We start from the raw sequence: 23,206 nt of genomic DNA, 5'->3' as shown, positions 1-23,206 counted from the left end.
GTTTGTTCTTTTGGCAGCCCATGGTATATTCAATATTCTTCGCCAATGCCACAATTCAAAGGCCTCAATCCTTCTTCAGTTTTCCTTATTCATTGTCCAGCTTTCACATGCATATGATGCGATTGAAAATACCATGGTCAAGCTCACCTTAGTCTTCAGGATGACATCTTTGCTCTTCAATACTTTGAAGAGGTGCTTTGCAGCAGATTTACCCAATGTAATGCATTGTTTGATTTCTTGACTGCTGCTTCCATGGCTGTTGATTGTGGATCCAAATAAAATGAAATCCTTGACTACTTCAATCTTTTCTCTGTTTATCATGATGTTGCTCACTGGTCCACTTGTGAGGATCTTTGTTTCCTTTGTGTTGAGGTGTAATCCATACTGAAGGCTGTGGTCTTTGATCTTCATTAGTAGTGCTTCAAGTCCTCTTCACTTTCAGCAAGCAAGGTTGTGTCATCTGCATAGCGCAGGTTGTTAATGAATCTTCCTCCAAACCTGATGCCTGTTCTTCTTCACATAGTCCAGCTTCTCAGATTATTTGCTCAGCATACAGATTGAAGAGGTATGGTGGAAGAATACAACCCTGATACACACCTTTCCTGACTTTAAACCAATCAGTATCCCCTTGTTCTGTCCGAACAACTGCCTCTTGATCTATGTAAAGGTTCCTCATGAGTACAATTAAGTGTTCTGGAATTCCCATTCTTTGCAATGTTATCCATAATTTGTTATGATCCACACAGTTGAATGCCGTTGCACAGTCAATAAAACACAGGTAAACATCCTTCTGGTATCCTCTGCTTTCAGCCAGGATCCCTCTGACATCAGCAATGATATCCCTGGTTCCACGTCCTCTCCTGAAGCCGGCCTGAGTTCCAGAAGTTCCCTGTGGACACACTGCTGCAGCTGCTTTTGAATGACCTTCAGCAGAATTTTGCTTGCCTGTGATATTAATGACATTGTTCTATAAATTCCACATTCAGTTGGATCACCTTTCTTGGGAATAGGCATAAATATGGATCTCTTCCAGTCAGCTGGCCAGGAAGCTGTCTTCCATATTTCTTGGCATAGACAAGCGAGCACCTCTAGTGCTGCATCTGTTTGTTGAAACATCTCAATTGATATTCCATCAACTCCTGGAGCCTTGTTTTTCGCCAACGCCTTCAGAGCAGCTTGGACTTCTTCCCTCATTACCATCGGTTCCTGATCATATGCTACCACTTGAAATGGTTCAACATCAACTAATTCTTTTTGGTATAATGAATCTGTGTATTCCTTCCATCTTCTTTTGATGCTTCCTGCATCCTTTAATATTTTCCCCATGGAATCCTTCACTATAGCAACTCAAGGCTTCAATTTTTTCCGCAATTCTTTCAGCTTGGGAAGCATTGAGAGTATTCTTCCCTTTTGGTTTTCTATTTCTAGGTCTTTGCACATGTCATTACAATACGCGCCTTTGTCTTCTCCAGCTGCCTTTTGAAATCTTCTGTTCAGTTCTTTTACTTCATCAATTCTCCCTTTTGCTTTAGCCTCTCGACATTCGTGAGCAAGTTTCAGAGTCTCCTCTGACATCCATCTTGGTCTTCTCTTTCTTTCCTGTCTTTTCAATGACCTCTTGCTTTCTTCATGGATGATGTCCTTGATGTCATTCCATGACTCATCTGGTCTTTGGTCACCAGTGTTCAATGCGTCAAATCTATTCTTCAGGTGGACTCTAAATTCAGGTGGGATGTACTCAAGGTCATATTTTGACTCTGATGGACTTGCTCTGACTTTCTTCAGTTTCAGTTTCAACTTGCATATGTGCAATTGATGGTCTGTTCCACAGTCGGCCCCTGGCCTTGTTCTGACTGATGATATTGAGCTTCTCCATCGTCTCTTTCTACAGATGTAGTCAATTTGATTTCTGTGTGTTCCATCTGGTGAGGTCCATGTGTATAGTCACCGTTTATGTTGGTGAAAGAAGGTATTTGCAATGAATAAGTCGTTGGTCTTGCAAAATTCTATCATTTGATCTCTGGCATTGTTTCTATCACCAAGGCCATATTTTCCAACTACTGATCCTTCTTCTTTGTTTCCAAATTTCGCATTCCAATCATCAGTAATTATTAATGCATCTTGATTGCATGTTCGATCAATTTCAGACTGTAGCAGCTGATAAAAATCTATTTCTTCATCTTTGGCCCTAGTGGTTGGTGCGTAAATTTGAATAGTAGTCAAATTAACTGGTCTTCCTTGTAAAGCATATGGATATTATCCTATCACTGACAGCGTTGTACTTCAGGATAGATCTTGAAATGTTCTTTTTGACGATGAATGCAACACCATTCCTCTTTGAGTTGTCATTCCCATCATAGTAGACTATATGATTGTCTGATTCAAAATGGCCAATACCAGTCCATTTCAGCTCAATAATGCCTAGGATATCGATGTTTATGCATTTCTTTTAATTTTTGTTGATTTCTAATTTTCCTACATTCATACTTCTTACATTCCAGGTTCCGATTATTAATGGATGTTTGCAGCTGTTTCTTCTCATTTTCAGTCGTGCCACATCAGCAAATGAAGGTCCTGAAATCTTTACTCTGTCCGTGTCATTAAGGTCAACTCCACTTTGAGGAAGCAGCTCTTCCCCAGTCATCTTTTGAGTGCCTTCTAACTGGAGGGGAGCTCATCTTCCAGCACTATACCAGACAATGTTCTGCTGCTATTCATAAGGTTTTCACTGGCTAATGCTTTTCAGAAGTAGACTGCTGGGTCCTTCTTCCTAGTCTTTCTTAGTCTGTAAGCTCAGCTGAACCCTGTCCTCCATGGGTGACCCTGCTGGTATCAGACTACCTGTGGCATAGCTTCCAGCATCACAGCAACATGCAAACCCCCACAGTATGACAAACTGACAGACATTGTCTGTCTGTAAGAAAGCTAGAAATGAAAAATACAGTAACAGGGATGAAGAATGTCTTCACTGGGCTCATCCATAGACTCAAACAGGAGAGAATCTGTGAACTTGAAGATAAGTCAATAAAAAAACAGACAATCTAAACAAAGAGATAAACAAAGGATGTATTTTTAAAAGAGTTTTCAAGAGCTATGGAACTATATTAAGTAGTCTCAGATAAACCTGATGGGAATCCCAGAAGGAGAAGTGTGGTATACCAAATAACGATCTCCCAAAGACGATCACACCATAACCCCTGGTACCTTGCAAATAGGTTACATTACATGGAAAAGGGACTGTTATGGATGGAATTTTGTCCCCCAAAAATGTTTGTCCACTTGGCTAGTCCATGATCCCCAGTACTGTGTGATTGTCCACCGTGCTGTGATCTGATGCGGTTATCCCTATATTGTAAATCCTACCTCTGTAATGTTAATGAGGCGGGATTAGAGTAGTTACGTTAATGAGGCAGGACTCCATCTACAAGATTAGGTTTCATCTTGAGTCAATCTCTTTTGCGATATAAAAGAGAGAATCTAGCAGACAGGTGAAGGGCCTACCACAAAGAATGAAGAACCAGGAGGACAGCACAACCTTTGAACCCGGGGTCCCCACACTGAGAAGTTCCTAGATCAGGGGAAGGTTGATGACAAGGAACTTCCCCCAGAGCTGACAGAGAACGAAGGCCTTTCCCTGGAGCTGGCACCCCAAATTCGAACTTCTAGCCTCCTAGACTATGAGAGAATAAATTTCTCTTTGTTAAAGCCATCCACTTTTCTGTTACAGCAGCACTAGATAAGCAAGACAAGCACTTTGCAAGTGAAATGAAGGATATGGACCTTAAACCAGGGAGGTTATCCTGAATTTTCTAAGTGGGCCCATCATAATTGCATAGCCCTTAAAGCAGAGAATTTTCTCGGGTGGGAGTCAGAAAAGTGTGGCAGAAAAGGAAGGGCTAAGAGATGTGGCAGAAAGGGAAGGCAGAGAGTCCAAACAGGAGAAGAATTTGACACATTGTTGCTGGTTCTGAATGCAAGAGGTCACCTAAGATGACTGGAGAAAGGTCTCTAGGGGCTAAGGGTCATCCCTGCCTGACCACCAGCAAGAAAGCAGCGACACCAGTCCCACAGCCACAGGGATTTAAGTTCTGCCAACAACCAGAATCAAGCCGGAAGCAGATTATCTTCCAGGGACTCCTATACGGAATGTAGCCCTGCCAAAATCTTGGCTTTCATGCGGCGTGACCTGTGTTGGACTTACAAACTACAGAACTGTGAAGTAATAAATGAATGTCTTTTTAAGCTGGGAAGTTTGTGCTAATTTGTTATGGCAGCAATGGAAAACCAGTATACAAAGAGACGGTAGATAGGGCAGAAGAAATATGTGAAAAAATAATGAATGAGAATTTTCCAAAAAAAAATGAAAGGTACCAAAACATGGATGGAAGATGCTCAGAAAACACCATGCAGGATTAAAAAAAGAAGAAGAAAAAACAAGCAATAAATAAAAAATTAAAAACCCAGATGTATCATAATAAACTACTGAAAACCAAATATTAACAGAAAATTTGAAAAGGCAATCAGTGAATAAAGACACATTGCATAAAGAGAAACAAAGATAAGAATGGCATTCTCATTAGAAACTATGACAGTCAAAAGACAAAGAAATGAAAACTGAAAGTACTAAAACAACAATAAAAAAAGTGTCAACCCACAATTACAATATACCTAGCCAAAAAAAATCTTTTATAAATTAAGGTGAAATAAAGACTTTGTGAGACAAACAAAAACTGAGAGAATTCATGGAGCCTACTTGCACTACAACATCTTTTAAAGAAAGCTCTTCAAGTAGAAGGGATATGAAACCGGACAAAAACTTGAATCTACACAAAGAAATAAGAAGTGGTGGAATAGTATAAACAAAGGTAAAATATAAAATTAACTTTAATTCAACAATTATTTTAAAACAAACGAAAGAATGTAAGGGGTCAGGGAAACTAGATTTATGGAAACAGGACACCCAAAATGGAAATGATGCGAATGCTCACACATTGTGAAGAATGTGAACAATGTCACTGAACAACTTGTGTAGAAATTGTTGAATGGGAACCTAAACTTCTGTGTAAATCTTCACCAAAACCACAATATCATTTAAAAATTAATTTTTTTTCTTTAATTATTCTAAGATCATTAACTTTCCAGAGCAAAAATTGTAGTTATGTACTGTTGCTACTACCAAGATGGTAGATTTTAATCTAATCATGTTGACAATTACATTAAATATAAACAGTCTAGAAGGACCAACTGAAATACAGATATTATCAAATTGATTTTTAAAATAAGCAAGGCCAATGGTATAGTTTCTACGAAAAACTTGTTTTAAATATAAAGATATAGATAAGTTTTTAAAAATGAAATAAAAAGGATAACTACTAAACTCCTAATAAAGAGTGAGGCAGTAAAGAGGTAAAGAGGTTGAACTGAGTTATGAGAATTTAAACTACACGTGACTGAGTTTTTCATAACTTGAAAATTGTAATTAACTTTGCCCATGTTGTAACAAAAGGGCAGAAAAAGTGAATTTGACATAATCCACTTAAAAGTGGTGACTGAAAAAATATAAGCCATTTCAAAGCTTATACTCAATCAAATATTAGATGATAAACAAACTCTGTATATAAACATAAAGGAACCCTAGTGGCATAGTGGTTAAGTGCTTGGCTGCTAACCAAAAGGTCATGGTTTGAATCCACCCAGCAGATCCTTGGCAGAAAGATGTGGCAATCTGCTTCCATAAAGATTACAGCCTTGGAAACCCTACGGGGCATTTCTGTTTCTGTTAGGTGCCACTGAGTCACTTCCTACTCATAGGGACCCTATGTACAACAGAACAAAACACTGCCCGATCCTGCACCATCCTCACAATAGTTGTTATGCTTGAGCCCACTGTTGCAGCCACTGTGTCAGTTCATCTCATTGAGGGTCTTCCTCTTTGTCACTGACCCTCTAGTTTACCAAGCATGATGTCCTTCTCCAGGGACTGGTCCCTCCTGATAACACATCCAAAGTATGTGAGATGAAGTCTCACCATCCTTACTTCCAAGGAGCTTTCTAATTGTACTACTTCCAAGACAGACTTGTTTGTTCTTCTGGCAGTGCATGGAATATTCAATATTCTTCACCAACAAAATAATTCAAAGGCATCAATACTTCTTCCATCTTCCTTATTCATTGTACAGCTTTCTCATGGATACGAGGCAATTGAAAATACCATGGGTTGGGTCAGGTGCACCTTAGTCTTCAAGGTAATATCTTTGCTTTTTAACACTTTAAAGAGGCCTCTTGCAGCAGACTTGCCCAATGCAATACATTGTTTGATTTCTCGACTGCTGTTTCCATGGGCGCTAATTATGGATCCAAGTAAAATGAAATCCTTCGATCTTTTCTCTGTTTATCATGATGTTGTTTGTTGGTCTAGTTGTGAGAATTTTTGTTTTCTTTATGTTGAGGTGTAATTCATACTGAAGGCTATAGTTTTTGATCTTCATCAGTACATGCTTCAAATCCTCTTCACTTTCAACAAGCAAGGTTGAATCATCTGCATATCGCTGGTTGTTAATGAGTCTTTCTCCAATTCTGATGCCCTGTTCTTCATCCAGTCCAGCATCTCAGATCATTGGCTCAGCACACAGACTGAATACATGTGATGAAATGATGCAACACTGATGCGCACCTTTCCTGATTTTAAATCACGCAGTATCCCCTTGTTCTGTTCAGAGGACTGCCTCTTGGTCTAAGTACAGGTTCCATATAAGCACAATTAAGTGTTCTGGAATTCCCATTCTTCACAATATTATCCATAATTTGTTATGATCCACACAGTCAAATGCCTTTGCACAGTCAATAAAACAATGGGAAACATCTTCCTGGTGGTGTTCTCTGCTTTCAGCCAGGATCCATCTGACATCAGCAATGATATTCCTCATTCCACGTCCTCTTCTGAATCTGGCTTGAATTCCTGGCAGTTCCCTGTTGATACACTGCTGTAACCATTTTCGAATTATCTTCAGCAAAACGAGGCATTTCTACTTTGTCCTATAGGGTTGCTGTGAGTCGGAATTGACTTGATAGCAGTTAATATATAAAAATAACTTGGATTTCCACCATTAGAAACAAGTTGATCATCCTACTGAGAACGGCTAAAAAAGCTGGACAAAACCAAGCAAAAAAAAAAAAAAAAAAAAAAACCCTTTGAGGGAAATAGAGAATAAGACGATGAACAATTATTTGGCAATGATCTTAAAGAAGAGGAAACCCTGAAGATGTGAATTTTGCACTGGGGACACTTTTCTCTTATGGGCATGTTTTAGAAGAAGCAGTTGAGCAACTGAGAAGCTGAGCAAAATTTCTAACAAACTAATGGGGGAAAATAGGGTTTCAGGGGCCACCAAAAAGGGGGAAGAGCTTGGAAAAACCTTTATTCAAGTCAGAACTCTGTAGCACTGTATATAGAGCAGGGGTGAACCAGAAAAATTCAAGCCCTGTAACCTTGACTGCAGGTGTCCCTAAGGGGTACAGTTGGTTAAGCACTCAACTACTAATAAGTGAAAAGTTGGTGGCTTGAACTCACAACGAGAGTCACCTGGGAAGAAAGGTAATCTCCTTCCAAAAGGCCACAGCCTTGAAAACCCCATGGAGTAGAGCCTTATTCTGCACACCGGGGTTGCCGTGAGTCAGAACAGATGCAACAGCAGCCGATAGCTTTGACTGCACAGAGCTTGTTCTGATTCCTAATCCCTACAATGCCTACCAAAAGCAAATGTACATTTTTTTTCTGGAAGAAAATGCCATTTTGTATCTTCCTATTATCTTTACAGTCTTACATATAAAAAAAGTCTTACATATACTATGTCTTTAATACAATAATGAGTAGTCCCTAGGTGGCACTATTGGTTAAGTGCTTGACTATTAGCCAAAAGATTGGTGGCTGGAACCCACTCAGAGGTGCCTCAGAAGAGAGACCTGGCGATCTGTGTCCAGAAGGTCACAGTCTTGAAAACTCTGTGGGGCACACTTGTACTCTGCACACACAAGGTCGCCATGAGTCAGGGTTAACTCGACAGCAACTGACTCCACCACCATCACAATAATAAAAACGAAAGATATAAAAGTAGGCAAAAAGACATTATTGGATACCAAGAAACACAAAGTCATAGAGACAAATCCAGAACAAAGCCAAAGGCTTTAACGTAACTATATCTCATATATTTAAGGAAATTCAAGACAAACTAGGCAATTGGAAGAGACTACTCAACTATAAAAATGTCAAATGGAAATTCTAGTAGTAAAAGAAAAATTGGAATAAGAACTCAGAAGATTAGACACAGCTAATGAGACTATAAGTAAACTGTAATATAATAGAAAATACTTAAATCATTATAGAGATGAGAAATACATAAAAAAGATCTAATATACATGTAATTCAAGTCCCAGATACAAAGAACAGATCAAGTCAGAAGCAATATTTGAAGAGGTAATAGCTGAGAATTTTCCAAAACTGATGAAAGTAACTGAATTTCAGGTTGAGAAGTTCTATCAAGCCTAAGCAGGATACATACAATGAAAAACTAGAGAGTCCAAGTAGATCATATTAAAATTGCTAAACATCAAAGATAGAGAAAAAAAATCTCAAGGGTGGCCAGGAAATAATAGCATGGAAGCAACAATGAAATCAGCAGTTGACTTAAAAAAAAGAAAAAAGAAGAAACACAAAGATACAAAAGGCAAAAGACAATGGAAGGGTGTTTTCAAAGCACTGAGAGAAAAAACTGCCAACACAGAATTCTGCATTAGTTCAAAATATCCTTCAAAACATATAGGTGAATATCAAAGACTTTGAAACAAATAAGAACTGTGAGGATTCACGGCTGGCCAATCTGCACTACAGGAGAGAGTAAGGAAAATGATACCAGACAGACCTCAGATGCACACAAAAGAATGATGGGCAAATAAAAGTAATAAACATTTGGCCAAATCTAAACAGATGTTGACCAATAAAACAATAATGGTAACTGCTTCAAAATCACACACACAGGCAAATACACGTGCACGCACACATATTTTTGTAAAATTTGCGATAAATGGAGTTATACTGTACTGGGCTCATGCATTGTCTGGGAAGATTTTGATGAATCAAGAATGAATGTTGCAATAAACAGGATAATCACTAAAACTTGGTTCTCAAGTGTGTTCTCTGAACCAGTAGCATTAGTGTCAGTAGCACCTAGGAACTTGTTAGATAAATGCAAATTCTCATGTCCTACCTGAGACCCACTGAATCAGAACCTTAGAAGGGGGCCTAGCAATCCGTGTTTCAACAAGTCCCCTAGGCGAACATGATGACATTTGGGAACCACTGGACGAAGAAAAATTATATATATCACCAACCCTAGACCTAACAGAGGTTTGATAGATATGATAAAATGATTTTTAAAAAAGCATAAACAATCTAAAAGAAAAAAAGGAAACATGGAGCAGGCAGGATATATAGAAGGTAAATAGTAAGATGACATTGTATTTAACATAAGTATGTGTGTGTATATGTCTGTATATGTACATGTGTTTTTAGATATACAAATACATGTAATTGCATTAAATGTAAATGGACTAAGTGTGCCAAATTGTCAGAACTGAAAGAAAAGAAGTGTACTATATGCTGCTTACAGTGATACGTTTAAAATAGAAGATTAAACAATGGTAGAGTGCAAGACGATAGAAAGTAACATACAAAGCAAACAATAACCAATCAGAAGTTTAGCTACATTAATATCTGAAAAAGAATACTTTAAGGCAAAAAAAAAATTACTAGGCATAAAGAATACATTTCATAATATTAAAAAGCTACAGTTCATAATTCACAAGGAAGATGACAATTCTAAATTTGTATATGTTGTTGTTAGGTGCCATCAAGTCGGTTCCAACTCATAACGACCCTGTGCACAACAGAACAAAACACTGCCCGGTCCTGTGCCATCCTCAAAATTGTTGTTATGCTTGAGCCCATTGTTGCTGCCACTCTGTCAATCCATCTCCTCGAGGGTCTTCCTCTTTCTGGCTGACCCTCTACTCTGCCAAGCATGATGTCCTTCTCCAGGGACTCATCCCTCCTGACAACACGTCCAAAGTATGTGAGACAAAGTCTTACCATCCTCACTTCTAAGGAGCATTCTATTTGTACTTCTTCCAAGACAGACTTGTTTGTTCTTTTGGCAGTACATGGTATATTCAATATTCTTTGCCAATACCACAATTCAAAGTCATCAATTCTTCTTCAGTCTTCTTTATTCAGTGTCCAGGTTTCACATGCCATGGCTTGGGTCAGGTGCACCTTAGTCTTTAAGGTGACATCTTCGTTTTTCAACACTTTGAAGAGGTCCTTTGCAGCAGATTTGCCCAATGCAATGTGTCTTTTGATTTCTTGACTGCTGCTTCCATGAGTGTTGATTGTGGATCCAAATAAAATGAAATCCTTGACAACTTCAATCTTTTCTGTTTATCATCATGTAGCTGATTGATCCAGTTCTGAGGATTTTTGTTTTCTTTATGTTGAGGTGTAATCCATACTGATGGTTCGTATATAGCTAATGATGTTTCGAGCCCCAGTGGTGCAGTGATTCAGAGCTTGGCTGCTAACCAAAAGGTCGGCAGTTCAAATCCACCAGTTGCACCTTGGAAACCCTAAGGGACAGTTCTACTCTGTCCTATGGGGTTCCTATGAGTTGGAATCTACTCGATGTCAATGGGTTTTAATGGTATTCAGCCAAAATATGTAAAGCATAAATTGAAATAATTACAAGGTAAAGTAGAAAAAGAAAAAAGTTTTTTTTTTGAATCCACAAATATATTAGAAAACTATTTTAAAAAATCTCTCCATTAACAAAACCAACAAGTTTATTTAACAAAATAAAAATATTTATTGACCACTTTCAAGATTTATAAAAAAAAAAAATACTCAAATAATGAATATCTACAATAAAAAAGGAGCCCATCACAGAAAATATGAGTGATAAGAGAATATTGTGAACTACTTTATGCCAAGAGAACCTACCAACACTCAAACACACACACACATACAAATTATAAGTAGAAATATTAAGTTAAATTTTTAATTTAAAAAATCATCCCGAAAGAAAAGATTCGGGATCAGATTCCTCCACTTGCAAAATCTACCACAGATTCCAGAGGAAAATAAACACATGCACAAAAACTAACCTTACACAAACTCTTCAAGGGATAAAAGAGCTGTCACATCACAAAGAAAATATTCCGAATTGAATGAATGTTAAAATAACCTAACTTGGTAGGTGGGGTCTGGTGGCACAATGATTAAGAGCTTGGGTGCTAACAAAAAGGTTGGCAGTTCGAATCCACCAGCCGCTCCTTGGAAACTACGGAGCAGCTCTACTCTCTTCTTATAGGGTTGCTATGAGTTGGAATCAACTCGACAGCAACGGGCTTGGTTTTTTCTGGTAGGGTAAAGCTAAAACAGTGCTTGAACCCATTGCTATCGAGTTAAGTCTGACTCACAGTAACCCTGTAAGGACAGAGTAGAACTGCCGACAGGGTTTCCAAGGTATAAATCCTTATGGAAGCAGATAGCCAGGTCTTTCTCCCACGGAATGGCTGGTGGGTTCAAACCAGTGACTTTTTGGTTAGCAGCCGAGAGCTTTAATCAGCGCACCACCAGGGCTCCTAAACAGTCTTTAGGGGAAAAATTTATGGCTTTAATTACTCAGATTAGAAAAGAAGAAAGGTCTGAAATCAATGATCTAGGACAAGGGTTGGCAAACGTCTTCTGGAAAGGGCAAGGTAGAAGTATTTCAGTTCTCTGTGGCACCTACTCAACTCCGCAAAAGCAATCACAGGCATACCCAAATACACAGGTGTGGCTGCATCCCATAAAACTACACTGACAGAAAGTAATGGCAGGGGGACTGGCCCAGGGGCTGCAGTTTATGGACACCTGACCTAAGTTTCCATCCTAAGAATCTAGAAAGAGAGGAATAAACCCAAAGTAACTAGAAGGGTATATGAGCAAAATTCAATGTAATATTAAAAAAAAGATTGGAAAAAATTATGGGTGCAATAGCTAGCTTTTTGGAAAAATTAATAATTCTGAAAAATTGATAGCTAGTCTGATAATTGGAGCCCTGGTGGCCCAGTAGTTAAGCACTTCGCTGCTAACCAAAAGGTTGGCAGTTTGAATCCACCAGTCGCTCCTTGGAAACCCTATAGGGCAGCTCTACTCTGTCCTATAGGGTCGCTGTGAGTCAGAATTGACTTGCCGGCAAAGGTTTTGGCTTTTGTTTTATTCTGATAATCGTAACATGAAAACTATGAAAGTTAACTAAATCAGGAACAGAAGGGGAACACCATTAGACATCCTACACATATTTTAAAATAATAAAGAAATATTATTAACAACTTTATGTCAATAAACCTGATAATGGAGATAAAATGGCTGTTCCTTAAAGACACAAATGGCCAAAGTGATGCAAAAAGGAACTGAAAGTCTAAACGGTAACTTATCTATTAAAAAATGAATTTGTAATCAAAAACTTTTCCAAAAGAAAATTCCAGGCATAGATGGCTCCTCTACTAAATTCTCTGAAACATTTAAAGGTAAATAACACTAATCATGGAATGGGAATTCCAGAACACTTAATTGTGCTCATGAGGAAACTTTACATGGATCAAGAGGCAGTTGTTCGGACAGAACAAGGGGATACTGATTGGTTTAAAGTCAGGAAAGGTGTGCGTCAGGGTTGTATTCTTTCACCATACCTATTCAATCTGTATGCTGAGCAAATAATACGAGAAGCTGGACTATATGAAGAAGAACGGGGCATCAAGATTGGACAAAGACTCATTAACAATCTGCATTATGCAGATGACTCAACCTTGCTTGCTGAAAGTGAAGAGGACTTGAAGCACTTACTAATGAAGATCAAAGACCACAGCCTTCAGTATGGATTACACCTCAACATAAAGAAAACGAAAATCCTCACAAGTGGACCAGTGAACAACATCATGATAAACAGAAAAAAGACTGAAGTCATCAAGGATTTCACTTTACTTGGATCCACAATCAACAGCCATGGAAGCAGCAGTCAAGAAATCAAAAGACGCATTGCACTGGGTAAATCTGCTGCAAAGCACCTCTTCAAAGTGTTGAAGAGCAAAGATGTCACCCTGAAGACTAAGGTGCGCCTGACCCAAGCCATGGTATTTTCAATTGCATCATATGCATGTGAAAGCTGGACAATGAATAAGGAAGACTGAAGAAGAGTTGACGCCTTTGAATTGTGGTGTTGGCGAAGAATGTTGAATATACCATGGACTGCCAAAAGAACGAACAAATCTGTCTTAGAAGAAGTACAACCAGAATGCTCCTTAGAAGCAAGGATGGCGAGACTGTGTCTTACATACTTTGGACATGTTGTCAGGAGGGATGAGTCCCTGGAGAAGGACATCACACTTGGCAGAGTACAGGGTCAGCGGAAAAGAGGAAGACCCTCAATGAGGTGGATTGACACAGTGACTGCAACAATGAGCTCAAGCATAACAACAATTGTAAGGGTGGTGCAGGACTGGGCAGCGTTTCGTTCTGTCGTGCATAGGGTCGCTATGAGTCGGAACTGACTCGACGGCACCTAACAACAACAACAACACTAATTGTACAAGTGACATTATCTTGTACATAGAAAATAATTAGCAAATTACATGCAGAAAGTACCAGAACTACTAAATGAGTTGAGAAAATTCTACACACTCTAGCAAAAGGCTACTAGAATTAAGTGAGCTAGGAAGGTTGCGGGGTATAAAAAGTCAATACACAGCAGTGAGTTGTTTTCTATACACAACCAACACATATTTTGAATCCTTTTTTTTTTTCTTTTCCAGCTGTACAACTGACGTACACTAAACTCAGGTAATCAGCAATTTGCTTTCTTCCAAGATGAATTAATTTGCATTCAATATGATTTTATGTAAGTGGGATCACACCGTAGGTACTCTTTTTTTTGCCTTGCTTCTAGCACACAATTGGTAATTTAAATTAAAATATTTATTTACAATTTCATCAAAATGTGTCTTTGATCGAACTTGAGGATAAAAACGAACACAACAGAAAATACAAATTGCTAAGAATAAACCTAATAAAAAACATGTAAGACAGAAAACAAAAAATCATTATTGGAAATAATTTAAGAAAAACTAAAGGAAATACATGAAATTCACAGTTTGAGAGCCACAATATTATCAAAGATCTGCAGATATAACTCCAGTTATAATCAGTCTATAAATTTGATGCATTCCTTGTTAGAACTCCAGTAAGTTATTTTACAATATTTCTGACAAATTAATTCTAAAATTTAAGTGGAAATGCAAAACATCAAGAATATCCCAAATGGGACATCTGGTCAACTGGCATGATATAGCTCATGAAGTTATGTTCTACATTCTAGTTTGGTGAGTAGCATCTGGGTTGTCAAAAGCTTGCAAGAGGCCAAATACAACTATTGGTCTCTATTCATCCAGAGCAAAAGAGAAAGAAGGAAACCAAAGACTCAAGGACGAAACCAGTCTACAGGACAAACAGTCTACACGAACCACAGCCTCATCTACCCTGAGACGAGAAGAACTAGATGGTGCCTGGCTGCCACTACTGAAGATTCCAATTGGGGCCATGATAGATGGACACTGATAAAATGGAAGAAAAATGTGGAACATAGCTAAATTCTTAAAAACAAATGAACAAACTAACAAAAAAAATAGACCTACTGGACTGGTTGATACCTGAGGACTCCCCAGGACTACTGCCCTGAGATACTCTTCAAACATTAAATTGAAACTACCCCTAAGGTTACCTTGTAGCTAAATAACAAGTTGGCTAAAAAAATAAAGAAAGAATATCACCCATAAGTACTGTCCTTCTTTAAAAAATAACCTATATGAAACCAAATTGTCAACCATTATCTTAAAATATGAGAATGAAAGGGGGCAGGGAAACTAGATTAATGGAAACAGAACAACCAAAATGGGAATAATGAGAATGTTCACATATTGTGAGGAATGTTACCAATGTCATCTAACAACTTGTGTAGAAATTGTTGAATGGGAACCTAAACTGCTGTATAAACTTTCACCGAAAACACAGTAAGATAGTATTTGGAAAAAAAAAAAAGAATATCCCAGACACTCTTGAGGAAAAAAGAACTAGGTGGGAGACCTCACTCAGTGAAATATTGATCTTTATTAAGACTAACACTAATGACAGTATGGTCCAAGGATAGACAAACAGGCAAATGGTCAGAGTGGAGTCCCACAATAGAATAAAGTGTACATGGAAGCTTGACTTATGACAAAAGTGGCAGAACATGGGGGAAGAACGGTCTTTTAAATAAATGATGCTGGGCATGTTGACAGCCATACGGCCCCTACCTCATCACGCTCATAAAGAGCAATTCCAGATGGATTACAGATAGAACTATTAAAAGCAAAAAATAAAGCAATCGGAAGGTAAGGAAAATGTGGACAAAGATTTCTTCAATAAAACACGGAAAGCACTAACACAAAATTGATAAACTGAATTTCATTCAAATGAACGACACCTGACTATCAAAATAGGCCACACAAATAATGGTAAGAAAAGCTACAGAATGGGAGAAGACATATGAATGACATATAACCATCAAAGGGCTCATTTTCAAAATGCATGGAGAACTCACAAGTTCACAAGAAAAAGCCAACCCAATTTTTAAAAACAAGCAGAGTGGCGCCAAGATGGCGGACTAGGCAGACGCTACCTCGGATCCCTCTTACAACAAAGACATGGAAAAACAAGTGAATCGATCACATACATAACAATCTACGAACTCTGAACAACAAACACAGATTTAGAGACGGAGAACGGACTAATACGGGGAAGCAGCGATTGTTTCCAGAGCCTGGAGCCAGCGCACCAGTCAGGTACGGCACAAGCACAGAGACCTGCTCCACCCCGCTGAACTAACCCCGGGAGGGGGACCAGCCGGTTCCACAGGCGGCATGGGATGCAGCCGGTAGGAGAAGTCCCCGGGAGGCAGCAACTGGTCTTGGAGTGGGGAGAACAGAGTCCCAGCCGGGACACTTGGTCACGGCACAAGCACGGGGAGCTGCTCCAGCCATCTGAACTAACCCCGGGAGGCGGCCCACCTGGTTCGCGCGGGCGGCACGGCCACGCGGCTGGAGGGACGAGAAGTCCCCAGGAGGCAGCGACTGATTTTGGAGTCGAGAGTGCACCGTCCCAGTAGGGGAGCCTTGACGCTGGGCGTGGGGCTGGAAGCGGAGGATCTGACTGTGACTCCAGCGGGCCAGACCCCCCGGGGGCAATCTCCACACAGCCAGCACACATAGGCGACGCGCCCGCGGGAATCTCAGATATAATAGTCATTCCAAGCAAGACAAGCAACTCTGGCTATATTCTGAGGTGCTACTCTCCTATCTCTCTGTTCCCTCCCCCACCCTCCCCAGGCGGCTTCATTAACAACTGAATAGCCTGAGCCAGAGGGAGAACTCTGATAGGGATCTGACTGCATTTTTTTTTTAGCGGATTTTCTGGAAAAACTAGTTTCCCAGTGATGGCTCGGAAACAACAATCCATATCAAACCACTTAAAGAAGCAGACTGGGACAGCTTCTCCAACCCCCCAAACAAAAGAATCAAAACCTTTCCCAAATGAAGATACAATCTTGGAATTATCAGATACAGAATATAAAAAACTAATTTACAGAATGCTTAATGATATCACAAATGAAATTAGGATAACTGCAGAAAAAGCCAAGGAACACACTGATAAAACTGTTGAAGAACTCAAAAAGATTATTCAAGAACATACTGGAAAAATTAATAAGTTGCAAGAATCCATAGAGAGACAACATGTAGAAATCCAAAAGATTAACAATAAAATAACAGAATTAGACAACGCATTAGGAAGTCAGAGGAGCAGACTCGAGCAATTAGAATGCAGACTGGGACATCTGGAGGACCAGGGAATCGACACCAACATAGCTGAAAAAAAATCAGATAAAAGAATTTAAAAAAATGAAGAAACCCTAAGAATTATGTGGGACTCTATCAAGAAGGATAACCTGCGGGTGATTGGAGTCCCAGAACAGGGAGGGGGGACAGAAAACACAGAGAAAATAGTTGAAGAACTCCTGACAGAAAACTTCCCTGACATCATGAAAGATGAAAGGATATCTATCCAAGATGCTCATCGAACCCCATTTAAGATTGATACAAAAAGAAAAACACCAAGACATATTATCATCAAACTCACCAAAACCAAAGATAAACAGAAAATTTTAAAAGCAGCCAGGGAGAAAAGAAAGGTTTCCTTCAAGGGAGAATCAGTAAGAATATGTTCTGACTACTCAGCAGAAACCATGCAGGCAAGAAGGGAATGGGACGACATATACAGAACACTGAAGGAGAAAAACTGCCAGCCAAGGATCATATATCCAGCAAAACTCTCTCTGAAATATGAAGGCGAAATTAAGATATTTACAGACAAACACAAGTTTAGAGAATTTGCAAAAACCAAACCAAAGCTACAAGAAATACTAAAGGATATTGTTTGGTCAGAGAACCAATAATATCAGATAACAGCACAACACAAGGTCACAAATCAGAACGTCCTGATATCAACTCAAATAGGGAAATCACAAAAACAAATTAAGATTAATTAAAAAAAAAAATACACATAACAGGGAATCATGGAAGTCAATAGGTAAAAGATCACAATAATCAGAAAGAGGGACTAAATACAGGAGGCATTGAACTGCCATATGGAGAGTGATACAAGGCGATATAGAGCAATACAAGTTAGGTTTTTACTTAGAAAAATAGGGGTAAATAATAAGGTAACCACAAAAAGGTATAACAACTCTATAACTCAAGATAAAAACCAAGAAAAACGTAACGACTCAACTAACATAAAGTCAAGCACTAAGAAAATGAGGATCTCACAATTTACTAAGAAAAACGCCTCAGCACAAAAAAGTATGTGGAAAAATGAAATTGTCAACAACACAAATAAAAAGGCATCAAAATGACAGCACCAAAAACTTATTTATCTATAATTACCCTGAATGTAAATGGACTAAATGCACCAATAAAGAGACAGAGAGTCACAGACTGGATAAAGAAACACGATCCATCTATATGCTGCCTACAAGAGACACACCTTAGACTTAGAGACACAAACAAACTAAAACTCAAAGGATGGAAAAAAGTATATCAAGCAAACAATAAGCAAAAAAGAAGAGGAGTAGCAATATTAATTTCTGACAAAATAGACTTTAGACTTAAATCCACCACAAAGGATAAAGAAGGACACTATATAATGATAAAAGGGACAATTGATCAGGAAGACATAACCATATTAAATATTTATGCACCCAATGACAGGGCTGCAAGATACATAAATCAAATTTTAACAGAATTGAAAAACGAGATAGATACCTCCACAATTATAGTAGGAGACTTCAACACACCACTTTCGGAGAAGGACAGGACATCCAGTAAGAAGCTCAACAGAGACACGGAAGATCTAATTACAACAATCAACGAACTTGACCTCATTGACTTATACAGAACTCTCCACCCAACTGCTGCAAAGTATACTTTTTTTTCTAGTGCACATGGAACATTCTCTAGAATAGACCACATATTAGGTCATAAAACAAACCTTTGCAGAGTCCAAAACATCGAAATATTACAAAGCATCTTCTCAGACCACAAGGCAATAAAACTAGACATCAGTAACAGAAAAACTAGGGAAAAGAAATCAAATACTTGGAAAATGAACAATACCCTCCTGAAAAAAGACTGGGTTATAGAAGACATCAAGGAGGGAATAAGGAAATTCATAGAAAGCAACGAGAATGAAAATACGTCCTATCAAAACCTCTGGGACACAGCAAAAGCAGTGCTCAGAGGCCAATTTATATCAATAAATGCACACATACAAAAAGAAGAAAGAGCCAAAAGCAGAGAACTGTCCCTACAACTTGAACAAATAGAAACTGAGCAACAAAAGAATCCATCAGGCACCAGAAGAAAACAAATAATAAAAATTAGAGCTGAACTAAATGAATTAAAAAAAAAGAGAACAGAAAAACAATCGAAAGAATTAACAAAGCCAAAAGCTGGTTCTTTGAAAAAATTAACAAAATTGATAAACCATTGGCTAGACTGACTAAAGAAATACAGAAAAGGAAACAAATAACCCGAATAAGAAATGAGAAGGACCACATCACAACAGAACCAAATGAAATTAAAAGAATCATTTCAGATTATTATGAAAAATTGTACTCTAACAAATTCGAAAACCTAGAAGAAATGGATGAATTCCTGGAAAAACACTACCTACCTAAACTAACACATTCAGAAGTAGAACAACTAAATAGACCCATAACAAAAAAAGAGATTGAAACGGTAATCAAAAAACTCCCAACAAAAAAAGCCCTGGCCCGGACGGCTTCACTGCAGAGTTCTACCAAACTTTCAGAGAAGAGTTAACACCACTACTACTAAAGGTATTCCAAAGCATAGAAAATGACGGAATACTACCCAACTCATTCTATGAAGCCACCATCTCCCTGATACCAAAACCAGGTAAAGACATTACAAAAAAAGAAAATTATAGACCTATATCCCTCATGAACATTGATGCAAAAATCCTCAACAAAATTCTAGCCAATAGAATCCAACAACACATCAAAAAAATAATTCACCCTGATCAAGTGGGATTTATACCAGGTATGCAAGGCTGGTTTAATATCAGAAAAACCATTAATGTAATCCATCACATAAATAAAACAAAAGACAAAAACCACATGATCTTATCAATTGATGCAGAAAAGGCATTTGATAAAGTCCAACACCCATTCATGATAAAAACTCTTACCAAAATAGGAATTGAAGGAAAATTCCTCAACATAATAAAGGGCATCTATGCAAAGCCAACAGCCAATATCACTCTAAATGGAGAGAACCTGAAAGCATTTCCCTTGAGAACGGAACCAGACAAGGATGCCCTTTATCACTGCTCTTATTCAACATCGTGCTGGAAGTCTTAGCCAGGGCAATTAGGCTAGACAAAGAAATAAAAGGTATCCGGATTGGCAAGGAAGAAGTAAAGTTATCACTATTTGCAGATGACATGATTATACACACAGAAAACCCTAAGGAATCCTCCAGAAAACTACTGAAACTAATAGAAGAGTTGGGCAGAGTCTCAGGTTATAAAATAAACATACAAAAATCACTTGGATTCCTCTACATCAACAAAAAGAACACTGAAGAGGAAATAACCAAATCAATACCATTCACAGTAGCCCCCAAGAAGATAAGATAAGATACTTAGGAATAAATCTTACCAAGGATGTAAAAGACCTATACAAAGAAAACTACAAAGCTCTACTACAAGAAATTCAAAAGGACATACTTAAGTGGAAAAACATACCTTGCTCATGGATAGGAAGACTTAACATAGTAAAAATGTCTATTCTACCAAAAGCCATCTATACATTTAACGCACTTCCGATCCAAATTCCAATGTCATATTTTAAGGGGATAGAGAAACAAATCACCAATTTCATATGGAAGGGAAAGAAGCCCCGGATAAGCAAAGCACTACTGAAAAAGAAGAAGAAAGTGGGAGGCCTCACCTTACCTGACTTCAGAACCTATTATACAGCCACAGTAGTCAAAACAGCCTGGTATTGGTACAACAACAGACACATAGACCAATGGAACAGAATTGAGAACCCAGACATAGATCCATCCACATATGAGCAGCTGATATTTGACAAAGGACCACTGTCAATTAACTGGGGAAAAGATAGCCTTTTTAACAAAATGGTGCTGGCATAACTGGATATCCATTTGCAAAAAAATGAAACAGGACCCATACCTCACACCATGCACAAAAACTAACTCCAAGTGGATCAAAGACCTAAACATAAAGACTAAAACGATAAAGATCATGGAAGAAAAAATTGGGACAACCCTAGGAGCCCTAATACAAGGTATAAACAGAATACAAAACATTACCAAAAATGATGAAGAGAAACCCGATAACTGGGAGCTCCTAAAAATCAAACACCTATGCTCATCTAAAGACTTCACCAAAAGAGTAAAAAGACCACCTACAGATTGGGAAAGAATTTTCAGCTATGACATCTCCGACCAGCGCCTGATCTCTAAAATCTACATGATTCTGTCAAAACTCAACCACAAAAAGACAAATAACCCAATCAAGAAGTGGGCAAAGGATATGAACACACACTTCACTAAAGAAGATATTCAGGCAGCCAACAGATACATGAGAAAATGCTCTCGATCATTAGCCATTAGAGAAATGCAAATTAAAACTACGATGACATTCCATCTCACACCAGCAAGGCTGGCATTAATCCAAAAAACACAAAATAATAAATGCTGGAGAGGCTGCGGAGAGATTGGAACTCTCATACACTGCTGGTGGGAATGTAAAATGGTACAAGCACTTTGGAAATCTATCTGATGTTATCTTAAACAGTTAGAAATAGAACTACCATACAACCCAGAAATCCCACTCCTCGGAATATACCCTAGAGATACAAGAGCCTTCATACAAACAGATATATGCACACCCATGTTTATTGCAGCTCTGTTTACAATAGCAAAAAGTTGGAAGCAACCAAGGTGTCCATCAACGGATGAATGGGTAAATAAATTGTGGTATATTCACACAATGGAATACTATGCATCGATAAAGAACAGTGAGGAATCTCTGAAACATTTCATAACATGGAGGAACCTGGAAGGCATTATGCTGAGCGAAATTAGTCAGAGGCAAAAGGACAAATATTGTATAAGACCACTATTATAAGATCTTGAGAAATAGTAAACCTGAGAAGAACACATACTTTTGTGGTTACAAGGGGGGGAGGGAGGGAGGGTGGGAGAGGGTTTTTTATTGATTAATCAGTAGATAAGAACTGCTTTAGGTGAAGGGAAAGACAACACTCAATACATGGAAGGTCAGCTCAATTGGACTGGACCCAAAGCAAAGAAGTTTCCGGGATAAAATAAATGCTTCAAAGCTCAGTGGAGCAAGCGCGGGGGTCTGGGGAACATGGTTTGAGGGGACTTCTAAGTCAATTGGCAAAATAATTCTATTATGAAATCATTCTGCATCCCACTTTGAAATGTGGCGTCCGGGGTCTTAAATGCTATCAAGCAGCCATCTAAGATGCAGCAATTGGTCTCAACCCACCTGGAGCAAAGGAAAATGAAGAACACCAAGGCCACATGACAACTAAGAGCCCAAGAGACAGAAAGGGCCACATGAACCAGAGACCTACATCATCCTGAGACCAGAAGAACTAGTTGGTGCCCGGCCACAATCGATGACTGCCCTGACAGGGAGCACAGCAGAGGACCCCTGAGGGAGCAGGAGATCAGTGGGATGCAGACCCCGAATTCTCATAAAAAGACCAAACTTAATGATCTGACTGAGACTGGACGAATCCCGGCGGCCATGCTCCCCAGACCTTCTGTTGACACAGGACAGGAACCATCCCCGAAGACAACTCATCAAAAATGAAAGGGACTGGTCAACGGGTGGGAGAGAGACGCTGATGAAGAGTGAGCTAATTATATCAGGTGGACACTTGAGATTGTGTTGGCAACTCTTGTCTGGAGGGGGGATGGGAGGATAGAGAGAGAGGGAAGCAGGCAAAATTGTCAAGAAAGGAGAGACTGAAAGGGCTGACTCAAGAGGGGGAGAGTAAGTGGGAGTAGGGAGTGAGATGTATGTAAACTTATATGTGACAGACTGATTGGATTTGTAAACGTTCACTTGAAGCTTAATAAAAGTTATTAAAAAAAAAAAAACAAGCAAAAGATTTTGAGGCAAATCACAAAAAAGGAAAACCAAAAGACCAATGAATATATAAAAAAGATGTTCAACCTCATTAAGCATCAGAAAAAAAACAAATTAAAACTACAATGGAATACCACTACTTTCCCCAGATGACGGAGACAAACGAGACTGACAATGCTGAGTACTGTCAAAGCACTAGGAGCCTTTCCCACCCTGCTGGTCGATGAGAAACTTGAAGAACCACTTTGGAGCACCATTTGACATTATTTATTAAATCTGAACATGCACAAA

At 38.7% G+C, this 23,206-nt stretch overlaps 1 protein-coding gene across 7 annotated transcripts in view; it reads right to left on the bottom strand.

Annotated features, from left to right (window-relative positions):
* The window catches only part of NBEA (neurobeachin), an 892,011-nt gene that overhangs the window by 511,673 nt on the left and 357,132 nt on the right, over positions 1–23,206 (bottom strand). The window lies entirely within an intron of this gene.

Source organism: Elephas maximus, chromosome 14 (assembly GCF_024166365.1).
Source record: "Elephas maximus indicus isolate mEleMax1 chromosome 14, mEleMax1 primary haplotype, whole genome shotgun sequence".
Lineage (NCBI taxonomy): Eukaryota > Metazoa > Chordata > Mammalia > Proboscidea > Elephantidae > Elephas > Elephas maximus.
The sequence above is the reverse complement of the archived record's forward strand: the minus strand, read 5'-3'. Positions and strand labels throughout refer to the sequence as shown.